Source organism: Loxodonta africana, chromosome 13 (assembly GCF_030014295.1).
Source record: "Loxodonta africana isolate mLoxAfr1 chromosome 13, mLoxAfr1.hap2, whole genome shotgun sequence".
Classification (NCBI taxonomy): Eukaryota; Metazoa; Chordata; class Mammalia; order Proboscidea; family Elephantidae; genus Loxodonta; species Loxodonta africana.
The window spans coordinates 2,267,067-2,288,746 of NC_087354.1; the positions used below are offsets into that span (position 1 = coordinate 2,267,067).

Genomic DNA, 21,680 nt, shown 5'->3' on the forward strand with positions numbered 1-21,680 from the left:
AACACATCAGTCAGGCTTAATCAATTGCAAAGGCTCCTTTTGCCTGGGTCCTCCTGAAAATTTGTGCTACATCCAGAGACCTCTATGCCTTCTTCTGAATATTGCATGATTCTCTCCTTCTGTCATGGGTCAGCAGACTCCCCAGCGGGTTGCAAATGGCTGTCTTGATTTTGTCCATGTGTTCGCGAATGTCTGGCTGAAAGCATAGCCTTAGGGAAATGAGTTTCTCCTCTGGGATCTCTGTCTTACCCACTTCCCCTTTTCAAAGGGTTAGTGAGGTCGATGTGTCTTGTCCTGCTTTCACGGGGGTCAAGCCAACTGCCCGGGAAACTGGAAGATGATGTGTGAACGCTCTCATCCACTGTCCTTCCTGGGTGGAAGGAAGACATTTGTGGTAAGCATCTTCAGGTCTCAGGGGATTTTTCCTGGGGAGTGATATGGCTGGGGTCAATGATGACATAATCTGTCTGGAAGAGAGATGATGACCTAAAAATCATGCTCAGAGAGGTTATGCTGAGGCCCTGTGGGAAAGTCCTTTGGCCCAGCCTTCCAGATCTTCTTTAGAGCGGACTCCCATTTTGATTTCTTTCACCTGCACCAAGTAATCCAAAAGACCTGGGTGGCCGATTTTGGTCAGGCTGATTCCTTGGCTCCTTTCCTCTTTTTGTGTCCTTTAGCACAACCTGCCTCCGAGGAGTTCACCGTTGCGAGGACAAAAGGTGAGGGATTTCCCGTGATTTGCCCTGGCCCCATCTGACACTTAGGCAAGTGAGGATACACCTCAAAAGGCAGTAGGGTTTGCTGACAAAGCTGAGGCATGTCCCCTGGTGTTTGCTTGACCTTGCCTGGTTGACTAAGTGGCGGTGATGTGCGTGGGTGGATACTTAGGAATCAGAGAATCCTGAAACCTGTGTGCTGGAGTCATCTTCGATAGCCTGCGTCCAAGTCCGATACGGCCTACTGAAAGGGGAGAATCGGCCAACTAGAAAAATGTGTTTTCCTGAGACATTTATGAGATGTGAATGGCTCAGAGCTCTACAGGAGACTGGTCAACTTGCTGTATTTGAACGCGTGTGTCAGTTGCGGTTGGACTCGTAGGATTTGCAGGGCGCATTTCCCATGAATCTTGAAACTGGATGAGCGACTCAGTAGTCCGAAAGCTGGCTCCAGCTTTCAAGTGAAGGTAGCTGCACAGATAAGTGCATAGAAAATCTAAAGTCAGGGTCGATGCCAGGTGTGAAGGGCACACGAGGGTCAGGAGCACTTTCAGGTTCATGCCACAGGAAGTCATGTTTCCCTGGAGCTCTGGACAGTGAAAGCAGGCGTAAGTGCTGCCTTGCACATGTGCAAAGATCACTGCTCCTACAGAGTTGGTTGGAATCCTGTAGAGGTTCCATAAGACTCCTGCTCTCTTTGTGCCAAGGAATCCTCTGATGGTTGATAAACAGGAGGAGATGTGTTCCCTGTGTTCCCATTCTTTGGGAATGAGGTGGCCTGGACTGTGTCTCTCCATGGCACAAGGGTGAAATCAAACTCTGGAAATGCCTAGTTGAATTTGGGGCCAAATTCTTGGTGAAAGCCCTCTTCCGAGTGTCCCACAGCTCATTTGAAGATCCCCAGTTTTGGGAACCCTTGGATGTCATTTCCTGGAAGTGCTCGTGCACGGAACAGTGCCTGTGGACACAGATTTGGCTTCCTCGTAGACATTAGCCGGGGCTGATCAAATGAATAGCCTGTTCTTGGCTGGGACTTCCTGAGTATTTTTCTCCATTCGGAGTCCTCTATGCCTTGTCTTGATCTGGCACGTGTCTGCCTTTCTGTCAAGGGTCAGCAGTCTCACTAATGGGCGAGAAGTGTGTGTCTCGATTTTGTCCATACTTGGGGCTATATGTGGAAAAAGCGTAGCTGTTAGGCAATGAATGTCTCTCGTCTGATGTCTGACTTACTTCTTTGCCCTTCTTAAAAGGATTGCAAGGTCGAAGCCTGTTTTCCTGCTTTCATGAGGGTCAAGCTACTCCCCGGGAAACCGGAAGAGGATGTGGGAACCTTCTCATCCTGCGTGATTGCGGGCTGGATGGACGATATCGGTGGTGAGGAACTTGAAGACTCAGGTGATTTTTCCCGGGGATTGAGATGTCTCGGGTCAATGAAGACACCTCAACTTGTCTCGAAGAGAGATGATGACATAAAAATCATGCTCAATAGGATCCCGCTGAGGCCCAGAGAGAAACTCCTTTTCACTAACATGAATGATCTGCTTTAGAGTGGACCCCCGTTGTGATCCCTTTTTCCTCCACCAAGTGATCAAAAACTCCTCCCTGACCGATTTTGGCCATGCTGATTCCTTGGCTCTTTTCCTCTTTTTCTGTCATTTAGAGAGACCTGCTTTCAAGAGATTCACCACCGAAAGAACTCAAGGTGAGTGAATGACGACGGTTTTCCCTTGTCTCTGGTGATACTTAGACAAGTGAAAAGGGAGCCCAAGAGGCAGTCGGGTTTTGTGGAAAAGCTGAGACGTGTCCCCTGCTTTGAGCTTGACCTGACCGATTGACCAAGTGGCGGTGATATGCACGGGTGGATAGTTAGGAAGCACAGGAACCTAGAAGAATTTCCACTTGAGTAATTTTTGATAGTCCGGTTCCCAGTCGGGTATGTCTACGGAAGTTTGAGAATATTTTCAACTCTCAACTCTTTACGGGATGGGAGTGTGTAGCAGCTCTACTGGAGAAACCAGAGAGACTTGCCAGAGTTGAAAGCCTGTGTCAGTTGCGACTGGACTCTTAGGATCTCTAGGGCATCTTTCCCAGACATCTCGGTATTGGATGAAGAATTGAGTAGCCTGATACCTCGCTGTAGCATTCAAGAAAAGGCAGCAGCACCAATATCTGAGTCAAAAAGCTAATGGCAGGTTCAATCCCATTCGGTAAGTGGGTCGCGAGCGTCATGACTCATTTCAGGTTCATGCCACAGGAGGTCATGATCCGCTGAGAGTCTAATCAGGAAATGCAGGCATAACTGCTGCCTTCCACATGTGGAAAGATCATTTTCTTGACAGATCTTTGGAATCTTGTAGAGATTCCATAGAACTCCTTTTCCGTGTGCCCCACGGGATCCTCTGATGCTTGATATCCAGGAGGAGATGTGATCCCTCTCTGGGGATTATTGGGGCCTGAGGTAGATTCGATTGTGTCTCTCCATGGCTCAGTGGTGAAATGAAAGCGTTGAAGGACTGTGGCAATTTTAACAAGTGTTGGCAGAATTCTTGGAAAGCTATTCTTTTCTAAATGTCCTCCAGCTGATTTGAAGATCCCCCGGTGCTGGGGACTCTTGCGTGCCATTTCCCGGGAGTCTGCACACATTGGACAGTGCCCGTGGACACATATTTGGCAGCCTTCAACACATCAGTCAGGCTTAATCAATTGCAAAGGCTCCTTTTGCCTGGGTCCTCCTGAAAATTTGTGCTACATCCAGAGACCTCTATGCCTTCTTCTGAATATTGCATGATTCTCTCCTTCTGTCATGGGTCAGCAGACTCCCCAGCGGGTTGCAAATGGCTGTCTTGATTTTGTCCATGTGTTCGCGAATGTCTGGCTGAAAGCATAGCCTTAGGGAAATGAGTTTCTCCTCTGGGATCTCTGTCTTACCCACTTCCCCTTTTCAAAGGGTTAGTGAGGTCGATGTGTCTTGTCCTGCTTTCACGGGGGTCAAGCCAACTGCCCGGGAAACTGGAAGATGATGTGTGAACGCTCTCATCCACTGTCCTTCCTGGGTGGAAGGAAGACATTTGTGGTAAGCATCTTCAGGTCTCAGGGGATTTTTCCTGGGGAGTGATATGGCTGGGGTCAATGATGACATAATCTGTCTGGAAGAGAGATGATGACCTAAAAATCATGCTCAGAGAGGTTATGCTGAGGCCCTGTGGGAAAGTCCTTTGGCCCAGCCTTCCAGATCTTCTTTAGAGCGGACTCCCATTTTGATTTCTTTCACCTGCACCAAGTAATCCAAAAGACCTGGGTGGCCGATTTTGGTCAGGCTGATTCCTTGGCTCCTTTCCTCTTTTTGTGTCCTTTAGCACAACCTGCCTCCGAGGAGTTCACCGTTGCGAGGACAAAAGGTGAGGGATTTCCCGTGATTTGCCCTGGCCCCATCTGACACTTAGGCAAGTGAGGATACACCTCAAAAGGCAGTAGGGTTTGCTGACAAAGCTGAGGCATGTCCCCTGGTGTTTGCTTGACCTTGCCTGGTTGACTAAGTGGCGGTGATGTGCGTGGGTGGATACTTAGGAATCAGAGAATCCTGAAACATGTGCGCTGGAGTCATCTTCGATAGCCTAGGTCCAAGTCCGATACGGCCTACCGAAATGGGAGAAACGGCCAACTAGAAAAATGTATTTTCCTGAGGTATTTATGAGATGTGAATGGCTCAGAGCTCTACAGGAGACTGGTCAACTTGCTGTATTTGAACGCGTGTGTCAGTTGCGGCTGGACTCGTAGGATTTGCAGGGCGCATTTCCCATGAATCTTGAAACTGGATGAGCGACTCAGTAGTCCGAAAGCTGGCTCCAGCTTTCAAGTGAAGGTAGCTGCACAGATAAGTGCATAGAAAATCTAAAGTCAGGGTCGATGCCAGGTGTGAAGGGCACACGAGGGTCAGGAGCACTTTCAGGTTCATGCCACAGGAAGTCATGTTTCCCTGGAGCTCTGGACAGTGAAAGCAGGCGTAAGTGCTGCCTTGCACATGTGCAAAGATCACTGCTCCTACAGAGTTGGTTGGAATCCTGTAGAGGTTCCATAAGACTCCTGCTCTCTTTGTGCCAAGGAATCCTCTGATGGTTGATAAACAGGAGGAGATGTGTTCCCTGTGTTCCCATTCTTTGGGAATGAGGTGGCCTGGACTGTGTCTCTCCATGGCACAAGGGTGAAATCAAACTCTGGAAATGCCTAGTTGAATTTGGGGCCAAATTCTTGGTGAAAGCACTCTTCCGAGTGTCCCACAGCTCATTTGAAGATCCCCAGTTTTGGGAACCCTTGGATGTCATTTCCTGGAAGTGCTCGTGCACGGAACAGTGCCTGTGGACACAGATTTGGCTTCCTCGTAGACATTAGCCGGGGCTGATCAAATGAATAGCCTGTTCTTGGCTGGGACTTCCTGAGTATTTTTCTCCATTCGGAGTCCTCTATGCCTTGTCTTGATCTGGCACGTGTCTGCCTTTCTGTCAAGGGTCAGCAGTCTCACTAATGGGCGAGAAGTGTGTGTCTCGATTTTGTCCATACTTGGGGCTATATGTGGAAAAAGCGTAGCTGTTAGGCAATGAATGTCTCTCGTCTGATGTCTGACTTACTTCTTTGCCCTTCTTAAAAGGATTGCAAGGTCGAAGCCTGTTTTCCTGCTTTCATGAGGGTCAAGCTACTCCCCGGGAAACCGGAAGAGGATGTGGGAACCTTCTCATCCTGCGTGATTGCGGGCTGGATGGACGATATCGGTGGTGAGGAACTTGAAGACTCAGGTGATTTTTCCCGGGGATTGAGATGTCTCGGGTCAATGAAGACACCTCAACTTGTCTCGAAGAGAGATGATGACATAAAAATCATGCTCAATAGGATCCCGCTGAGGCCCAGAGAGAAACTCCTTTTCACTAACATGAATGATCTGCTTTAGAGTGGACCCCCGTTGTGATCCCTTTTTCCTCCACCAAGTGATCAAAAACTCCTCCCTGACCGATTTTGGCCATGCTGATTCCTTGGCTCTTTTCCTCTTTTTCTGTCATTTAGAGAGACCTGCTTTCAAGAGATTCACCACCGAAAGAACTCAAGGTGAGTGAATGACGACGGTTTTCCCTTGTCTCTGGTGATACTTAGACAAGTGAAAAGGGAGCCCAAGAGGCAGTCGGGTTTTGTGGAAAAGCTGAGACGTGTCCCCTGCTTTGAGCTTGACCTGACCGATTGACCAAGTGGCGGTGATATGCACGGGTGGATAGTTAGGAAGCACAGGGACCTAGAAGAATTTCCACTTGAGTAATTTTTGCTAGTCCGGTTCCCAGTCGGGTATGTCTACGGAAGTTTGAGAATATTTTCAACTCTCAACTCTTTACGGGATGGGAGTGTGTAGCAGCTCTACTGGAGAAACCAGAGAGACTTGCCAGAGTTGAAAGCCTGTGTCAGTTGCGACTGGACTCTTAGGATCTCTAGGGCATCTTTCCCAGACATCTCGGTATTGGATGAAGAATTGAGTAGCCTGATACCTCGCTGTAGCATTCAAGAAAAGGCAGCAGCACCAATATCTGAGTCAAAAAGCTAATGGCAGGTTCAATCCCATTCGGTAAGTGGGTCGCGAGCGTCATGACTCATTTCAGGTTCATGCCACAGGAGGTCATGATCCGCTGAGAGTCTAATCAGGAAATGCAGGCATAACTGCTGCCTTCCACATGTGGAAAGATCATTTTCTTGACAGATCTTTGGAATCTTGTAGAGATTCCATAGAACTCCTTTTCCGTGTGCCCCACGGGATCCTCTGATGCTTGATATCCAGGAGGAGATGTGATCCCTCTCTGGGGATTATTGGGGCCTGAGGTAGATTCGATTGTGTCTCTCCATGGCTCAGTGGTGAAATGAAAGCGTTGAAGGACTGTGGCAATTTTAACAAGTGTTGGCAGAATTCTTGGAAAGCTATTCTTTTCTAAATGTCCTCCAGCTGATTTGAAGATCCCCCGGTGCTGGGGACTCTTGCGTGCCATTTCCCGGGAGTCTGCACACATTGGACAGTGCCCGTGGACACATATTTGGCAGCCTTCAACACATCAGTCAGGCTTAATCAATTGCAAAGGCTCCTTTTGCCTGGGTCCTCCTGAAAATTTGTGCTACATCCAGAGACCTCTATGCCTTCTTCTGAATATTGCATGATTCTCTCCTTCTGTCATGGGTCAGCAGACTCCCCAGCGGGTTGCAAATGGCTGTCTTGATTTTGTCCATGTGTTCGCGAATGTCTGGCTGAAAGCATAGCCTTAGGGAAATGAGTTTCTCCTCTGGGATCTCTGTCTTACCCACTTCCCCTTTTCAAAGGGTTAGTGAGGTCGATGTGTCTTGTCCTGCTTTCACGGGGGTCAAGCCAACGGCCCGGGAAACTGGAAGATGATGTGTGAACGCTCTCATCCACTGTCCTTCCTGGGTGGAAGGAAGACATTTGTGGTAAGCATCTTCAGGTCTCAGGGGATTTTTCCTGGGGAGTGATATGGCTGGGGTCAATGATGACATAATCTGTCTGGAAGAGAGATGATGACCTAAAAATCATGCTCAGAGAGGTTATGCTGAGGCCCTGTGGGAAAGTCCTTTGGCCCAGCCTTCCAGATCTTCTTTAGAGCGGACTCCCATTTTGATTTCTTTCACCTGCACCAAGTAATCCAAAAGACGTGGGTGGCCGATTTTGGTCAGGCTGATTCCTTGGCTCCTTTCCTCTTTTTGTGTCCTTTAGCACAACCTGCCTCCGAGGAGTTCACCGTTGCGAGGACAAAAGGTGAGGGATTTCCCGTGATTTGCCCTGGCCCCATCTGACACTTAGGCAAGTGAGGATACACCTCAAAAGGCAGTAGGGTTTGCTGACAAAGCTGAGGCATGTCCCCTGGTGTTTGCTTGACCTTGCCTGGTTGACTAAGTGGCGGTGATGTGCGTGGGTGGATACTTAGCAATCAGAGAATCCTGAAACCTGTGTGCTGGAGTCATCTTCGATAGCCTGCGTCCAAGTCCGATACGGCCTACTGAAAGGGGAGAATCGGCCAACTAGAAAAATGTGTTTTCCTGAGACATTTATGAGATGTGAATGGCTCAGAGCTCTACAGGAGACCGGTCAACTTGCTGTATTTGAACGCGTGTGTCAGTTGCGGTTGGACTCGTAGGATTTGCAGGGCGCATTTCCCATGAATCTTGAAACTGGATGAGCGACTCAGTAGTCCGATAGCTGGCTCCAGCTTTCAAGTGAAGGTAGCTGCACAGATAAGTGCATAGAAAATCTAAAGTCAGGGTCGATGCCAGGTGTGAAGGGCACACGAGGGTCAGGAGCACTTTCAGGTTCATGCCACAGGAAGTCATGTTTCCCTGGAGCTCTGGACAGTGAAAGCAGGCGTAAGTGCTGCCTTGCACATGTGCAAAGATCACTGCTCCTACAGAGTTGGTTGGAATCCTGTAGAGGTTCCATAAGACTCCTGCTCTCTTTGTGCCAAGGAATCCTCTGATGGTTGATAAACAGGAGGAGATGTGTTCCCTGTGTTCCCATTCTTTGGGAATGAGGTGGCCTGGACTGTGTCTCTCCATGGCACAAGGGTGAAATCAAACTCTGGAAATGCCTAGTTGAATTTGGGGCCAAATTCTTGGTGAAAGCCCTCTTCCGAGTGTCCCACAGCTCATTTGAAGATCCCCAGTTTTGGGAACCCTTGGATGTCATTTCCTGGAAGTGCTCGTGCACGGAACAGTGCCTGTGGACACAGATTTGGCTTCCTCGTAGACATTAGCCGGGGCTGATCAAATGAATAGCCTGTTCTTGGCTGGGACTTCCTGAGTATTTTTCTCCATTCGGAGTCCTCTATGCCTTGTCTTGATCTGGCACGTGTCTGCCTTTCTGTCAAGGGTCAGCAGTCTCACTAATGGGCGAGAAGTGTGTGTCTCGATTTTGTCCATACTTGGGGCTATATGTGGAAAAAGCGTAGCTGTTAGGCAATGAATGTCTCTCGTCTGATGTCTGACTTACTTCTTTGCCCTTCTTAAAAGGATTGCAAGGTCGAAGCCTGTTTTCCTGCTTTCATGAGGGTCAAGCTACTCCCCGGGAAACCGGAAGAGGATGTGGGAACCTTCTCATCCTGCGTGATTGCGGGCTGGATGGACGATATCGGTGGTGAGGAACTTGAAGACTCAGGTGATTTTTCCCGGGGATTGAGATGTCTCGGGTCAATGAAGACACCTCAACTTGTCTCGAAGAGAGATGATGACATAAAAATCATGCTCAATAGGATCCCGCTGAGGCCCAGAGAGAAACTCCTTTTCACTAACATGAATGATCTGCTTTAGAGTGGACCCCCGTTGTGATCCCTTTTTCCTCCACCAAGTGATCAAAAACTCCTCCCTGACCGATTTTGGCCATGCTGATTCCTTGGCTCTTTTCCTCTTTTTCTGTCATTTAGAGAGACCTGCTTTCAAGAGATTCACCACCGAAAGAACTCAAGGTGAGTGAATGACGACGGTTTTCCCTTGTCTCTGGTGATACTTAGACAAGTGAAAAGGGAGCCCAAGAGGCAGTCGGGTTTTGTGGAAAAGCTGAGACGTGTCCCCTGCTTTGAGCTTGACCTGACCGATTGACCAAGTGGCGGTGATATGCACGGGTGGATAGTTAGGAAGCACAGGAACCTAGAAGAATTTCCACTTGAGTAATTTTTGATAGTCCGGTTCCCAGTCGGGTATGTCTACGGAAGTTTGAGAATATTTTCAACTCTCAACTCTTTACGGGATGGGAGTGTGTAGCAGCTCTACTGGAGAAACCAGAGAGACTTGCCAGAGTTGAAAGCCTGTGTCAGTTGCGACTGGACTCTTAGGATCTCTAGGGCATCTTTCCCAGACATCTCGGTATTGGATGAAGAATTGAGTAGCCTGATACCTCGCTGTAGCATTCAAGAAAAGGCAGCAGCACCAATATCTGAGTCAAAAAGCTAATGGCAGGTTCAATCCCATTCGGTAAGTGGGTCGCGAGCGTCATGACTCATTTCAGGTTCATGCCACAGGAGGTCATGATCCGCTGAGAGTCTAATCAGGAAATGCAGGCATAACTGCTGCCTTCCACATGTGGAAAGATCATTTTCTTGACAGATCTTTGGAATCTTGTAGAGATTCCATAGAACTCCTTTTCCGTGTGCCCCACGGGATCCTCTGATGCTTGATATCCAGGAGGAGATGTGATCCCTCTCTGGGGATTATTGGGGCCTGAGGTAGATTCAATTGTGTCTCTCCATGGCTCAGTGGTGAAATGAAAGCGTTGAAGGACTGTGGCAATTTTAACAAGTGTTGGCAGAATTCTTGGAAAGCTATTCTTTTCTAAATGTCCTCCAGCTGATTTGAAGATCCCCCGGTGCTGGGGACTCTTGCGTGCCATTTCCCGGGAGTCTGCACACATTGGACAGTGCCCGTGGACACATATTTGGCAGCCTTCAACACATCAGTCAGGCTTAATCAATTGCAAAGGCTCCTTTTGCCTGGGTCCTCCTGAAAATTTGTGCTACATCCAGAGACCTCTCTGCCTTCTTCTGAATATTGCATGATTCTCTCCTTCTGTCATGGGTCAGCAGACTCCCCAGCGGGTTGCAAATGGCTGTCTTGATTTTGTCCATGTGTTCGCGAATGTCTGGCTGAAAGCATAGCCTTAGGGAAATGAGTTTCTCCTCTGGGATCTCTGTCTTACCCACTTCCCCTTTTCAAAGGGTTAGTGAGGTCGATGTGTCTTGTCCTGCTTTCACGGGGGTCAAGCCAACTGCCCGGGAAACTGGAAGATGATGTGTGAACGCTCTCATCCACTGTCCTTCCTGGGTGGAAGGAAGACATTTGTGGTAAGCATCTTCAGGTCTCAGGGGATTTTTCCTGGGGAGTGATATGGCTGGGGTCAATGATGACATAATCTGTCTGGAAGAGAGATGATGACCTAAAAATCATGCTCAGAGAGGTTATGCTGAGGCCCTGTGGGAAAGTCCTTTGGCCCAGCCTTCCAGATCTTCTTTAGAGCGGACTCCCATTTTGATTTCTTTCACCTGCACCAAGTAATCCAAAAGACCTGGGTGGCCGATTTTGGTCAGGCTGATTCCTTGGCTCCTTTCCTCTTTTTGTGTCCTTTAGCACAACCTGCCTCCGAGGAGTTCACCGTTGCGAGGACAAAAGGTGAGGGATTTCCCGTGATTTGCCCTGGCCCCATCTGACACTTAGGCAAGTGAGGATACACCTCAAAAGGCAGTAGGGTTTGCTGACAAAGCTGAGGCATGTCCCCTGGTGTTTGCTTGACCTTGCCTGGTTGACTAAGTGGCGGTGATGTGCGTGGGTGGATACTTAGGAATCAGAGAATCCTGAAACCTGTGTGCTGGAGTCATCTTCGATAGCCTGCGTCCAAGTCCGATACGGCCTACTGAAAGGGGAGAATCGGCCAACTAGAAAAATGTGTTTTCCTGAGACATTTATGAGATGTGAATGGCTCAGAGCTCTACAGGAGACCGGTCAACTTGCTGTATTTGAACGCGTGTGTCAGTTGCGGTTGGACTCGTAGGATTTGCAGGGCGCATTTCCCATGAATCTTGAAACTGGATGAGCGACTCAGTAGTCCGATAGCTGGCTCCAGCTTTCAAGTGAAGGTAGCTGCACAGATAAGTGCATAGAAAATCTAAAGTCAGGGTCGATGCCAGGTGTGAAGGGCACACGAGGGTCAGGAGCACTTTCAGGTTCATGCCACAGGAAGTCATGTTTCCCTGGAGCTCTGGACAGTGAAAGCAGGCGTAAGTGCTGCCTTGCACATGTGCAAAGATCACTGCTCCTACAGAGTTGGTTGGAATCCTGTAGAGGTTCCATAAGACTCCTGCTCTCTTTGTGCCAAGGAATCCTCTGATGGTTGATAAACAGGAGGAGATGTGTTCCCTGTGTTCCCATTCTTTGGGAATGAGGTGGCCTGGACTGTGTCTCTCCATGGCACAAGGGTGAAATCAAACTCTGGAAATGCCTAGTTGAATTTGGGGCCAAATTCTTGGTGAAAGCCCTCTTCCGAGTGTCCCACAGCTCATTTGAAGATCCCCAGTTTTGGGAACCCTTGGATGTCATTTCCTGGAAGTGCTCGTGCACGGAACAGTGCCTGTGGACACAGATTTGGCTTCCTCGTAGACATTAGCCGGGGCTGATCAAATGAATAGCCTGTTCTTGGCTGGGACTTCCTGAGTATTTTTCTCCATTCGGAGTCCTCTATGCCTTGTCTTGATCTGGCACGTGTCTGCCTTTCTGTCAAGGGTCAGCAGTCTCACTAATGGGCGAGAAGTGTGTGTCTTGATTTTGTCCATACTTGGGGCTATATGTGGAAAAAGCGTAGCTGTTAGGCAATGAATGTCTCTCGTCTGATGTCTGACTTACTTCTTTGCCCTTCTTAAAAGGATTGCAAGGTCGAAGCCTGTTTTCCTGCTTTCATGAGGGTCAAGCTACTCCCCGGGAAACCGGAAGAGGATGTGGGAACCTTCTCATCCTGCGTGATTGCGGGCTGGATGGACGATATCGGTGGTGAGGAACTTGAAGACTCAGGTGATTTTTCCCGGGGATTGAGATGTCTCGGGTCAATGAAGACACCTCAACTTGTCTCGAAGAGAGATGATGACATAAAAATCATGCTCAATAGGATCCCGCTGAGGCCCAGAGAGAAACTCCTTTTCACTAACATGAATGATCTGCTTTAGAGTGGACCCCCGTTGTGATCCCTTTTTCCTCCACCAAGTGATCAAAAACTCCTCCCTGACCGATTTTGGCCATGCTGATTCCTTGGCTCTTTTCCTCTTTTTCTGTCATTTAGAGAGACCTGCTTTCAAGAGATTCACCACCGAAAGAACTCAAGGTGAGTGAATGACGACGGTTTTCCCTTGTCTCTGGTGATACTTAGACAAGTGAAAAGGGAGCCCAAGAGGCAGTCGGGTTTTGTGGAAAAGCTGAGACGTGTCCCCTGCTTTGAGCTTGACCGGACCGATTGACCAAGTGGCGGTGATATGCACGGGTGGATAGTTAGGAAGCACAGGGACCTAGAAGAATTTCCACTTGAGTAATTTTTGCTAGTCCGGTTCCCAGTCGGGTATGTCTACGGAAGTTTGAGAATATTTTCAACTCTCAACTCTTTACGGGATGGGAGTGTGTAGCAGCTCTACTGGAGAAACCAGAGAGACTTGCCAGAGTTGAAAGCCTGTGTCAGTTGCGACTGGACTCTTAGGATCTCTAGGGCATCTTTCCCAGACATCTCGGTATTGGATGAAGAATTGAGTAGCCTGATACCTCGCTGTAGCATTCAAGAAAAGGCAGCAGCACCAATATCTGAGTCAAAAAGCTAATGGCAGGTTCAATCCCATTCGGTAAGTGGGTCGCGAGCGTCATGACTCATTTCAGGTTCATGCCACAGGAGGTCATGATCCGCTGAGAGTCTAATCAGGAAATGCAGGCATAACTGCTGCCTTCCACATGTGGAAAGATCATTTTCTTGACAGATCTTTGGAATCTTGTAGAGATTCCATAGAACTCCTTTTCCGTGTGCCCCACGGGATCCTCTGATGCTTGATATCCAGGAGGAGATGTGATCCCTCTCTGGGGATTATTGGGGCCTGAGGTAGATTCGATTGTGTCTCTCCATGGCTCAGTGGTGAAATGAAAGCGTTGAAGGACTGTGGCAATTTTAACAAGTGTTGGCAGAATTCTTGGAAAGCTATTCTTTTCCAAATGTCCTCCAGCTGATTTGAAGATCCCCCGGTGCTGGGGACTCTTGCGTGCCATTTCCCGGGAGTCTGCACACATTGGACAGTGCCCGTGGACACATATTTGGCAGCCTTCAACACATCAGTCAGGCTTAATCAATTGCAAAGGCTCCTTTTGCCTGGGTCCTCCTGAAAATTTGTGCTACATCCAGAGACCTCTCTGCCTTCTTCTGAATATTGCATGATTCTCTCCTTCTGTCATGGGTCAGCAGACTCCCCAGCGGGTTGCAAATGGCTGTCTTGATTTTGTCCATGTGTTCGCGAATGTCTGGCTGAAAGCATAGCCTTAGGGAAATGAGTTTCTCCTCTGGGATCTCTGTCTTACCCACTTCCCCTTTTCAAAGGGTTAGTGAGGTCGATGTGTCTTGTCCTGCTTTCACGGGGGTCAAGCCAACTGCCCGGGAAACTGGAAGATGATGTGTGAACGCTCTCATCCACTGTCCTTCCTGGGTGGAAGGAAGACATTTGTGGTAAGCATCTTCAGGTCTCAGGGGATTTTTCCTGGGGAGTGATATGGCTGGGGTCAATGATGACATAATCTGTCTGGAAGAGAGATGATGACCTAAAAATCATGCTCAGAGAGGTTATGCTGAGGCCCTGTGGGAAAGTCCTTTGGCCCAGCCTTCCAGATCTTCTTTAGAGCGGACTCCCATTTTGATTTCTTTCACCTGCACCGAGTAATCCAAAAGACCTGGGTGGCCGATTTTGGTCAGGCTGATTCCTTGGCTCCTTTCCTCTTTTTGTGTCCTTTAGCACAACCTGCCTCCGAGGAGTTCACCGTTGCGAGGACAAAAGGTGAGGGATTTCCCGTGATTTGCCCTGGCCCCATCTGACACTTAGGCAAGTGAGGATACACCTCAAAAGGCAGTAGGGTTTGCTGACAAAGCTGAGGCATGTCCCCTGGTGTTTGCTTGACCTTGCCTGGTTGACTAAGTGGCGGTGATGTGCGTGGGTGGATACTTAGGAATCAGAGAATCCTGAAACCTGTGTGCTGGAGTCATCTTCGATAGCCTGCGTCCAAGTCCGATACGGCCTACTGAAAGGGGAGAATCGGCCAACTAGAAAAATGTGTTTTCCTGAGACATTTATGAGATGTGAATGGCTCAGAGCTCTACAGGAGACCGGTCAACTTGCTGTATTTGAACGCGTGTGTCAGTTGCGGTTGGACTCGTAGGATTTGCAGGGCGCATTTCCCATGAATCTTGAAACTGGATGAGCGACTCAGTAGTCCGATAGCTGGCTCCAGCTTTCAAGTGAAGGTAGCTGCACAGATAAGTGCATAGAAAATCTAAAGTCAGGGTCGATGCCAGGTGTGAAGGGCACACGAGGGTCAGGAGCACTTTCAGGTTCATGCCACAGGAAGTCATGTTTCCCTGGAGCTCTGGACAGTGAAAGCAGGCGTAAGTGCTGCCTTGCACATGTGCAAAGATCACTGCTCCTACAGAGTTGGTTGGAATCCTGTAGAGGTTCCATAAGACTCCTGCTCTCTTTGTGCCAAGGAATCCTCTGATGGTTGATAAACAGGAGGAGATGTGTTCCCTGTGTTCCCATTCTTTGGGAATGAGGTGGCCTGGACTGTGTCTCTCCATGGCACAAGGGTGAAATCAAACTCTGGAAATGCCTAGTTGAATTTGGGGCCAAATTCTTGGTGAAAGCCCTCTTCCGAGTGTCCCACAGCTCATTTGAAGATCCCCAGTTTTGGGAACCCTTGGATGTCATTTCCTGGAAGTGCTCGTGCACGGAACAGTGCCTGTGGACACAGATTTGGCTTCCTCGTAGACATTAGCCGGGGCTGATCAAATGAATAGCCTGTTCTTGGCTGGGACTTCCTGAGTATTTTTCTCCATTCGGAGTCCTCTATGCCTTGTCTTGATCTGGCACGTGTCTGCCTTTCTGTCAAGGGTCAGCAGTCTCACTAATGGGCGAGAAGTGTGTGTCTCGATTTTGTCCATACTTGGGGCTATATGTGGAAAAAGCGTAGCTGTTAGGCAATGAATGTCTCTCGTCTGATGTCTGACTTACTTCTTTGCCCTTCTTAAAAGGATTGCAAGGTCGAAGCCTGTTTTCCTGCTTTCATGAGGGTCAAGCTACTCCCCGGGAAACCGGAAGAGGATGTGGGAACCTTCTCATCCTGCGTGATTGCGGGCTGGATGGACGATATCGGTGGTGAGGAACTTGAAGACTCAGGTGATTTTTCCCGGGGATTGAGATGTCTCGGGTCAATGAAGACACCTCAACTTGTCTCGAAGAGAGATGATGACATAAAAATCATGCTCAATAGGATCCCGCTGAGGCCCAGAGAGAAACTCCTTTTCACTAACATGAATGATCTGCTTTAGAGTGGACCCCCGTTGTGATCCCTTTTTCCTCCACCAAGTGATCAAAAACTCCTCCCTGACCGATTTTGGCCATGCTGATTCCTTGGCTCTTTTCCTCTTTTTCTGTCATTTAGAGAGACCTGCTTTCAAGAGATTCACCACCGAAAGAACTCAAGGTGAGTGAATGACGACGGTTTTCCCTTGTCTCTGGTGATACTTAGACAAGTGAAAAGGGAGCCCAAGAGGCAGTCGGGTTTTGTGGAAAAGCTGAGACGTGTCCCCTGCTTTGAGCTTGACCTGACCGATTGACCAAGTGGCGGTGATATGCACGGGTGGATAGTTAGGAAGCACAGGAACCTAGAAGAATTTCCACTTGAGTAATTTTTGATAGTCCGGTTCCCAGTCGGGTATGTCTACGGAAGTTTGAGAATATTTTCAACTCTCAACTCTTTACGGGATGGGAGTGTGTAGCAGCTCTACTGGAGAAACCAGAGAGACTTGCCAGAGTTGAAAGCCTGTGTCAGTTGCGACTGGACTCTTAGGATCTCTAGGGCATCTTTCCCAGACATCTCGGTATTGGATGAAGAATTGAGTAGCCTGATACCTCGCTGTAGCATTCAAGAAAAGGCAGCAGCACCAATATCTGAGTCAAAAAGCTAATGGCAGGTTCAATCCCATTCGGTAAGTGGGTCGCGAGCGTCATGACTCATTTCAGGTTCATGCCACAGGAGGTCATGATCCGCTGAGAGTCTAATCAGGAAATGCAGGCATAACTGCTGCCTTCCACATGTCGAAAGATCATTTTCTTGACAGATCTTTGGAATCTTGTAGAGATTCCATAGAACTCCTTTTCCGTGTGCCCCACGGGATCCTCTGATGCTTGATATCCAGGAGGAGATGTGATCCCTCTCTGGGGATTATTGGGGCCTGAGGTAGATTCGATTGTGTCTCTCCATGGCTCAGTGGTGAAATGAAAGCGTTGAAGGACTGTGGCAATTTTAACAAGTGTTGGCAGAATTCTTGGAAAGCTATTCTTTTCTAAATGTCCTCCAGCTGATTTGAAGATCCCCCGGTGCTGGGGACTCTTGCGTGCCATTTCCCGGGAGTCTGCACACATTGGACAGTGCCCGTGGACACATATTTGGCAGCCTTCAACACATCAGTCAGGCTTAATCAATTGCAAAGGCTCCTTTTGCCTGGGTCCTCCTGAAAATTTGTGCTACATCCAGAGACCTCTCTGCCTTCTTCTGAATATTGCATGATTCTCTCCTTCTGTCATGGGTCAGCAGACTCCCCAGCGGGTTGCAAATGGCTGTCTTGATTTTGTCCATGTGTTCGCGAATGTCTGGCTGAAAGCATAGCCTTAGGGAAATGAGTTTCTCCTCTGGGATCTCTGTCTTACCCACTTCCCCTTTTCAAAGGGTTAGTGAGGTCGATGTGTCTTGTCCTGCTTTCACGGGGGTCAAGCCAACTGCCCGGGAAACTGGAAGATGATGTGTGAACGCTCTCATCCACTGTCCTTCCTGGGTGGAAGGAAGACATTTGTGGTAAGCATCTTCAGGTCTCAGGGGATTTTTCCTGGGGAGTGATATGGCTGGGGTCAATGATGACATAATCTGTCTGGAAGAGAGATGATGACCTAAAAATCATGCTCAGAGAGGTTATGCTGAGGCCCTGTGGGAAAGTCCTTTGGCCCAGCCTTCCAGATCTTCTTTAGAGCGGACTCCCATTTTGATTTCTTTCACCTGCACCAAGTAATCCAAAAGACCTGGGTGGCCGATTTTGGTCAGGCTGATTCCTTGGCTCCTTTCCTCTTTTTGTGTCCTTTAGCACAACCTGCCTCCGAGGAGTTCACCGTTGCGAGGACAAAAGGTGAGGGATTTCCCGTGATTTGCCCTGGCCCCATCTGACACTTAGGCAAGTGAGGATACACCTCAAAAGGCAGTAGGGTTTGCTGACAAAGCTGAGGCATGTCCCCTGGTGTTTGCTTGACCTTGCCTGGTTGACTAAGTGGCGGTGATGTGCGTGGGTGGATACTTAGGAATCAGAGAATCCTGAAACCTGTGTGCTGGAGTCATCTTCGATAGCCTGCGTCCAAGTCCGATACGGCCTACTGAAAGGGGAGAATCGGCCAACTAGAAAAATGTGTTTTCCTGAGACATTTATGAGATGTGAATGGCTCAGAGCTCTACAGGAGACTGGTCAACTTGCTGTATTTGAACGCGTGTGTCAGTTGCGGTTGGACTCGTAGGATTTGCAGGGCGCATTTCCCATGAATCTTGAAACTGGATGAGCGACTCAGTAGTCCGATAGCTGGCTCCAGCTTTCAAGTGAAGGTAGCTGCACAGATAAGTGCATAGAAAATCTAAAGTCAGGGTCGATGCCAGGTGTGAAGGGCACACGAGGGTCAGGAGCACTTTCAGGTTCATGCCACAGGAAGTCATGTTTCCCTGGAGCTCTGGACAGTGAAAGCAGGCGTAAGTGCTGCCTTGCACATGTGCAAAGATCACTGCTCCTACAGAGTTGGTTGGAATCCTGTAGAGGTTCCATAAGACTCCTGCTCTCTTTGTGCCAAGGAATCCTCTGATGGTTGATAAACAGGAGGAGATGTGTTCCCTGTGTTCCCATTCTTTGGGAATGAGGTGGCCTGGACTGTGTCTCTCCATGGCACAAGGGTGAAATCAAACTCTGGAAATGCCTAGTTGAATTTGGGGCCAAATTCTTGGTGAAAGCCCTCTTCCGAGTGTCCCACAGCTCATTTGAAGATCCCCAGTTTTGGGAACCCTTGGATGTCATTTCCTGGAAGTGCTCGTGCACGGAACAGTGCCTGTGGACACAGATTTGGCTTCCTCGTAGACATTAGCCGGGGCTGATCAAATGAATAGCCTGTTCTTGGCTGGGACTTCCTGAGTATTTTTCTCCATTCGGAGTCCTCTATGCCTTGTCTTGATCTGGCACGTGTCTGCCTTTCTGTCAAGGGTCAGCAGTCTCACTAATGGGCGAGAAGTGTGTGTCTCGATTTTGTCCATACTTGGGGCTATATGTGGAAAAAGCGTAGCTGTTAGGCAATGAATGTCTCTCGTCTGATGTCTGACTTACTTCTTTGCCCTTCTTAAAAGGATTGCAAGGTCGAAGCCTGTTTTCCTGCTTTCATGAGGGTCAAGCTACTCCCCGGGAAACCGGAAGAGGATGTGGGAACCTTCTCATCCTGCGTGATTGCGGGCTGGATGGACGATATCGGTGGTGAGGAACTTGAAGACTCAGGTGATTTTTCCCGGGGATTGAGATGTCTCGGGTCAATGAAGACACCTCAACTTGTCTCGAAGAGAGATGATGACATAAAAATCATGCTCAATAGGATCCCGCTGAGGCCCAGAGAGAAACTCCTTTTCACTAACATGAATGATCTGCTTTAGAGTGGACCCCCGTTGTGATCCCTTTTTCCTCCACCAAGTGATCAAAAACTCCTCCCTGACCGATTTTGGCCATGCTGATTCCTTGGCTCTTTTCCTCTTTTTCTGTCATTTAGAGAGACCTGCTTTCAAGAGATTCACCACCGAAAGAACTCAAGGTGAGTGAATGACGACAGTTTTCCCTTGTCTCTGGTGATACTTAGACAAGTGAAAAGGGAGCCCAAGAGGCAGTCGGGTTTTGTGGAAAAGCTGAGACGTGTCCCCTGCTTTGAGCTTGACCTGACCGATTGACCAAGTGGCGGTGATATGCACGGGTGGATAGTTAGGAAGCACAGGAACCTAGAAGAATTTCCACTTGAGTAATTTTTGATAGTCCGGTTCCCAGTCGGGTATGTCTACGGAAGTTTGAGAATATTTTCAACTCTCAACTCTTTACGGGATGGGAGTGTGTAGCAGCTCTACTGGAGAAACCAGAGAGACTTGCCAGAGTTGAAAGCCTGTGTCAGTTGCGACTGGACTCTTAGGATCTCTAGGGCATCTTTCCCAGACATCTCGGTATTGGATGAAGAATTGAGTAGCCTGATACCTCGCTGTAGCATTCAAGAAAAGGCAGCAGCACCAATATCTGAGTCAAAAAGCTAATGGCAGGTTCAATCCCATTCGGTAAGTGGGTCGCGAGCGTCATGACTCATTTCAGGTTCATGCCACAGGAGGTCATGATCCGCTGAGAGTCTAATCAGGAAATGCAGGCATAACTGCTGCCTTCCACATGTGGAAAGATCATTTTCTTGACAGATCTTTGGAATCTTGTAGAGATTCCATAGAACTCCTTTTCCGTGTGCCCCACGGGATCCTCTGATGCTTGATATCCAGGAGGAGATGTGATCCCTCTCTGGGGATTATTGGGGCCTGAGGTAGATTCAATTGTGTCTCTCCATGGCTCAGTGGTGAAATGAAAGCGTTGAAGGACTGTGGCAATTTTAACAAGTGTTGGCAGAATTCTTGGAAAGCTATTCTTTTCTAAATGTCCTCCAGCTGATTTGAAGATCCCCCGGTGCTGGGGACTCTTGCGTGCCATTTCCCGGGAGTCTGCACACATTGGACAGTGCCCGTGGACACATATTTGGCAGCCTTCAACACATCAGTCAGGCTTAATCAATTGCAAAGGCTCCTTTTGCCTGGGTCCTCCTGAAAATTTGTGCTACATCCAGAGACCTCTCTGCCTTCTTCTGAATATTGCATGATTCTCTCCTTCTGTCATGGGTCAGCAGACTCCCCAGCGGGTTGCAAATGGCTGTCTTGATTTTGTCCATGTGTTCGCGAATGTCTGGCTGAAAGCATAGCCTTAGGGAAATGAGTTTCTCCTCTGGGATCTCTGTCTTACCCACTTCCCCTTTTCAAAGGGTTAGTGAGGTCGATGTGTCTTGTCCTGCTTTCACGGGGGTCAAGCCAACTGCCCGGGAAACTGGAAGATGATGTGTGAACGCTCTCATCCACTGTCCTTCCTGGGTGGAAGGAAGACATTTGTGGTAAGCATCTTCAGGTCTCAGGGGATTTTTCCTGGGGAGTGATATGGCTGGGGTCAATGATGACATAATCTGTCTGGAAGAGAGATGATGACCTAAAAATCATGCTCAGAGAGGTTATGCTGAGGCCCTGTGGGAAAGTCCTTTGGCCCAGCCTTCCAGATCTTCTTTAGAGCGGACTCCCATTTTGATTTCTTTCACCTGCACCAAGTAATCCAAAAGACCTGGGTGGCCGATTTTGGTCAGGCTGATTCCTTGGCTCCTTTCCTCTTTTTGTGTCCTTTAGCACAACCTGCCTCCGAGGAGTTCACCGTTGCGAGGACAAAAGGTGAGGGATTTCCCGTGATTTGCCCTGGCCCCATCTGACACTTAGGCAAGTGAGGATACACCTCAAAAGGCAGTAGGGTTTGCTGACAAAGCTGAGGCATGTCCCCTGGTGTTTGCTTGACCTTGCCTGGTTGACTAAGTGGCGGTGATGTGCGTGGGTGGATACTTAGGAATCAGAGAATCCTGAAACCTGTGTGCTGGAGTCATCTTCGATACCCTGCGTCCAAGTCCGATACGGCCTACTGAAAGGGGAGAATCGGCCAACTAGAAAAATGTGTTTTCCTGAGACATTTATGAGATGTGAATGGCTCAGAGCTCTACAGGAGACCGGTCAACTTGCTGTATTTGAACGCGTGTGTCAGTTGCGGTTGGACTCGTAGGATTTGCAGGGCGCATTTCCCATGAATCTTGAAACTGGATGAGCGACTCAGTAGTCCGATAGCTGGCTCCAGCTTTCAAGTGAAGGTAGCTGCACAGATAAGTGCATAGAAAATCTAAAGTCAGGGTCGATGCCAGGTGTGAAGGGCACACGAGGGTCAGGAGCACTTTCAGGTTCATGCCACAGGAAGTCATGTTTCCCTGGAGCTCTGGA

At 48.7% G+C, this 21,680-nt stretch overlaps 13 non-coding genes across 13 annotated transcripts; all 13 read left to right on the forward strand.

Moving 5' to 3' along the window:
* The first annotated feature begins 444 nt into the window (after positions 1–444).
* Positions 445–522, forward strand: LOC111747917 (small nucleolar RNA SNORD115). The gene has a single exon (XR_002783869.1). It is a non-coding gene; the product is annotated as a small nucleolar RNA SNORD115 (small nucleolar RNA).
* Positions 523–2,140: 1,618 nt separating this feature from the next.
* Positions 2,141–2,221, forward strand: LOC111747901 (small nucleolar RNA SNORD115). The gene has a single exon (XR_002783853.1). It is a non-coding gene; the product is annotated as a small nucleolar RNA SNORD115 (small nucleolar RNA).
* Positions 2,222–3,839: 1,618 nt separating this feature from the next.
* LOC111747918 (small nucleolar RNA SNORD115) lies at positions 3,840–3,917 on the forward strand. The gene has a single exon (XR_002783870.1). It is a non-coding gene; the product is annotated as a small nucleolar RNA SNORD115 (small nucleolar RNA).
* A 1,618-nt stretch (positions 3,918–5,535) lies between these two features.
* Positions 5,536–5,616, forward strand: LOC111747912 (small nucleolar RNA SNORD115). Its single transcript, XR_002783864.1, has one exon. It is a non-coding gene; the product is annotated as a small nucleolar RNA SNORD115 (small nucleolar RNA).
* A 1,618-nt stretch (positions 5,617–7,234) lies between these two features.
* LOC111747919 (small nucleolar RNA SNORD115) lies at positions 7,235–7,312 on the forward strand. Its single transcript, XR_002783871.1, has one exon. It is a non-coding gene; the product is annotated as a small nucleolar RNA SNORD115 (small nucleolar RNA).
* Positions 7,313–8,930: 1,618 nt separating this feature from the next.
* On the forward strand, positions 8,931–9,011 carry LOC111747923 (small nucleolar RNA SNORD115). The gene has a single exon (XR_002783875.1). It is a non-coding gene; the product is annotated as a small nucleolar RNA SNORD115 (small nucleolar RNA).
* Positions 9,012–10,629: 1,618 nt separating this feature from the next.
* LOC111747920 (small nucleolar RNA SNORD115) lies at positions 10,630–10,707 on the forward strand. The gene has a single exon (XR_002783872.1). It is a non-coding gene; the product is annotated as a small nucleolar RNA SNORD115 (small nucleolar RNA).
* A 1,618-nt stretch (positions 10,708–12,325) lies between these two features.
* On the forward strand, positions 12,326–12,406 carry LOC111747934 (small nucleolar RNA SNORD115). Its single transcript, XR_002783886.1, has one exon. It is a non-coding gene; the product is annotated as a small nucleolar RNA SNORD115 (small nucleolar RNA).
* Positions 12,407–14,024: 1,618 nt separating this feature from the next.
* On the forward strand, positions 14,025–14,102 carry LOC111747921 (small nucleolar RNA SNORD115). Its single transcript, XR_002783873.1, has one exon. It is a non-coding gene; the product is annotated as a small nucleolar RNA SNORD115 (small nucleolar RNA).
* A 1,618-nt stretch (positions 14,103–15,720) lies between these two features.
* On the forward strand, positions 15,721–15,801 carry LOC111747865 (small nucleolar RNA SNORD115). Its single transcript, XR_002783822.1, has one exon. It is a non-coding gene; the product is annotated as a small nucleolar RNA SNORD115 (small nucleolar RNA).
* A 1,618-nt stretch (positions 15,802–17,419) lies between these two features.
* Positions 17,420–17,497, forward strand: LOC111747922 (small nucleolar RNA SNORD115). Its single transcript, XR_002783874.1, has one exon. It is a non-coding gene; the product is annotated as a small nucleolar RNA SNORD115 (small nucleolar RNA).
* Positions 17,498–19,115: 1,618 nt separating this feature from the next.
* Positions 19,116–19,196, forward strand: LOC111747908 (small nucleolar RNA SNORD115). Its single transcript, XR_002783860.2, has one exon. It is a non-coding gene; the product is annotated as a small nucleolar RNA SNORD115 (small nucleolar RNA).
* Positions 19,197–20,814: 1,618 nt separating this feature from the next.
* Positions 20,815–20,892, forward strand: LOC111747924 (small nucleolar RNA SNORD115). Its single transcript, XR_002783876.1, has one exon. It is a non-coding gene; the product is annotated as a small nucleolar RNA SNORD115 (small nucleolar RNA).
* Positions 20,893–21,680: the final 788 nt, after the last annotated feature.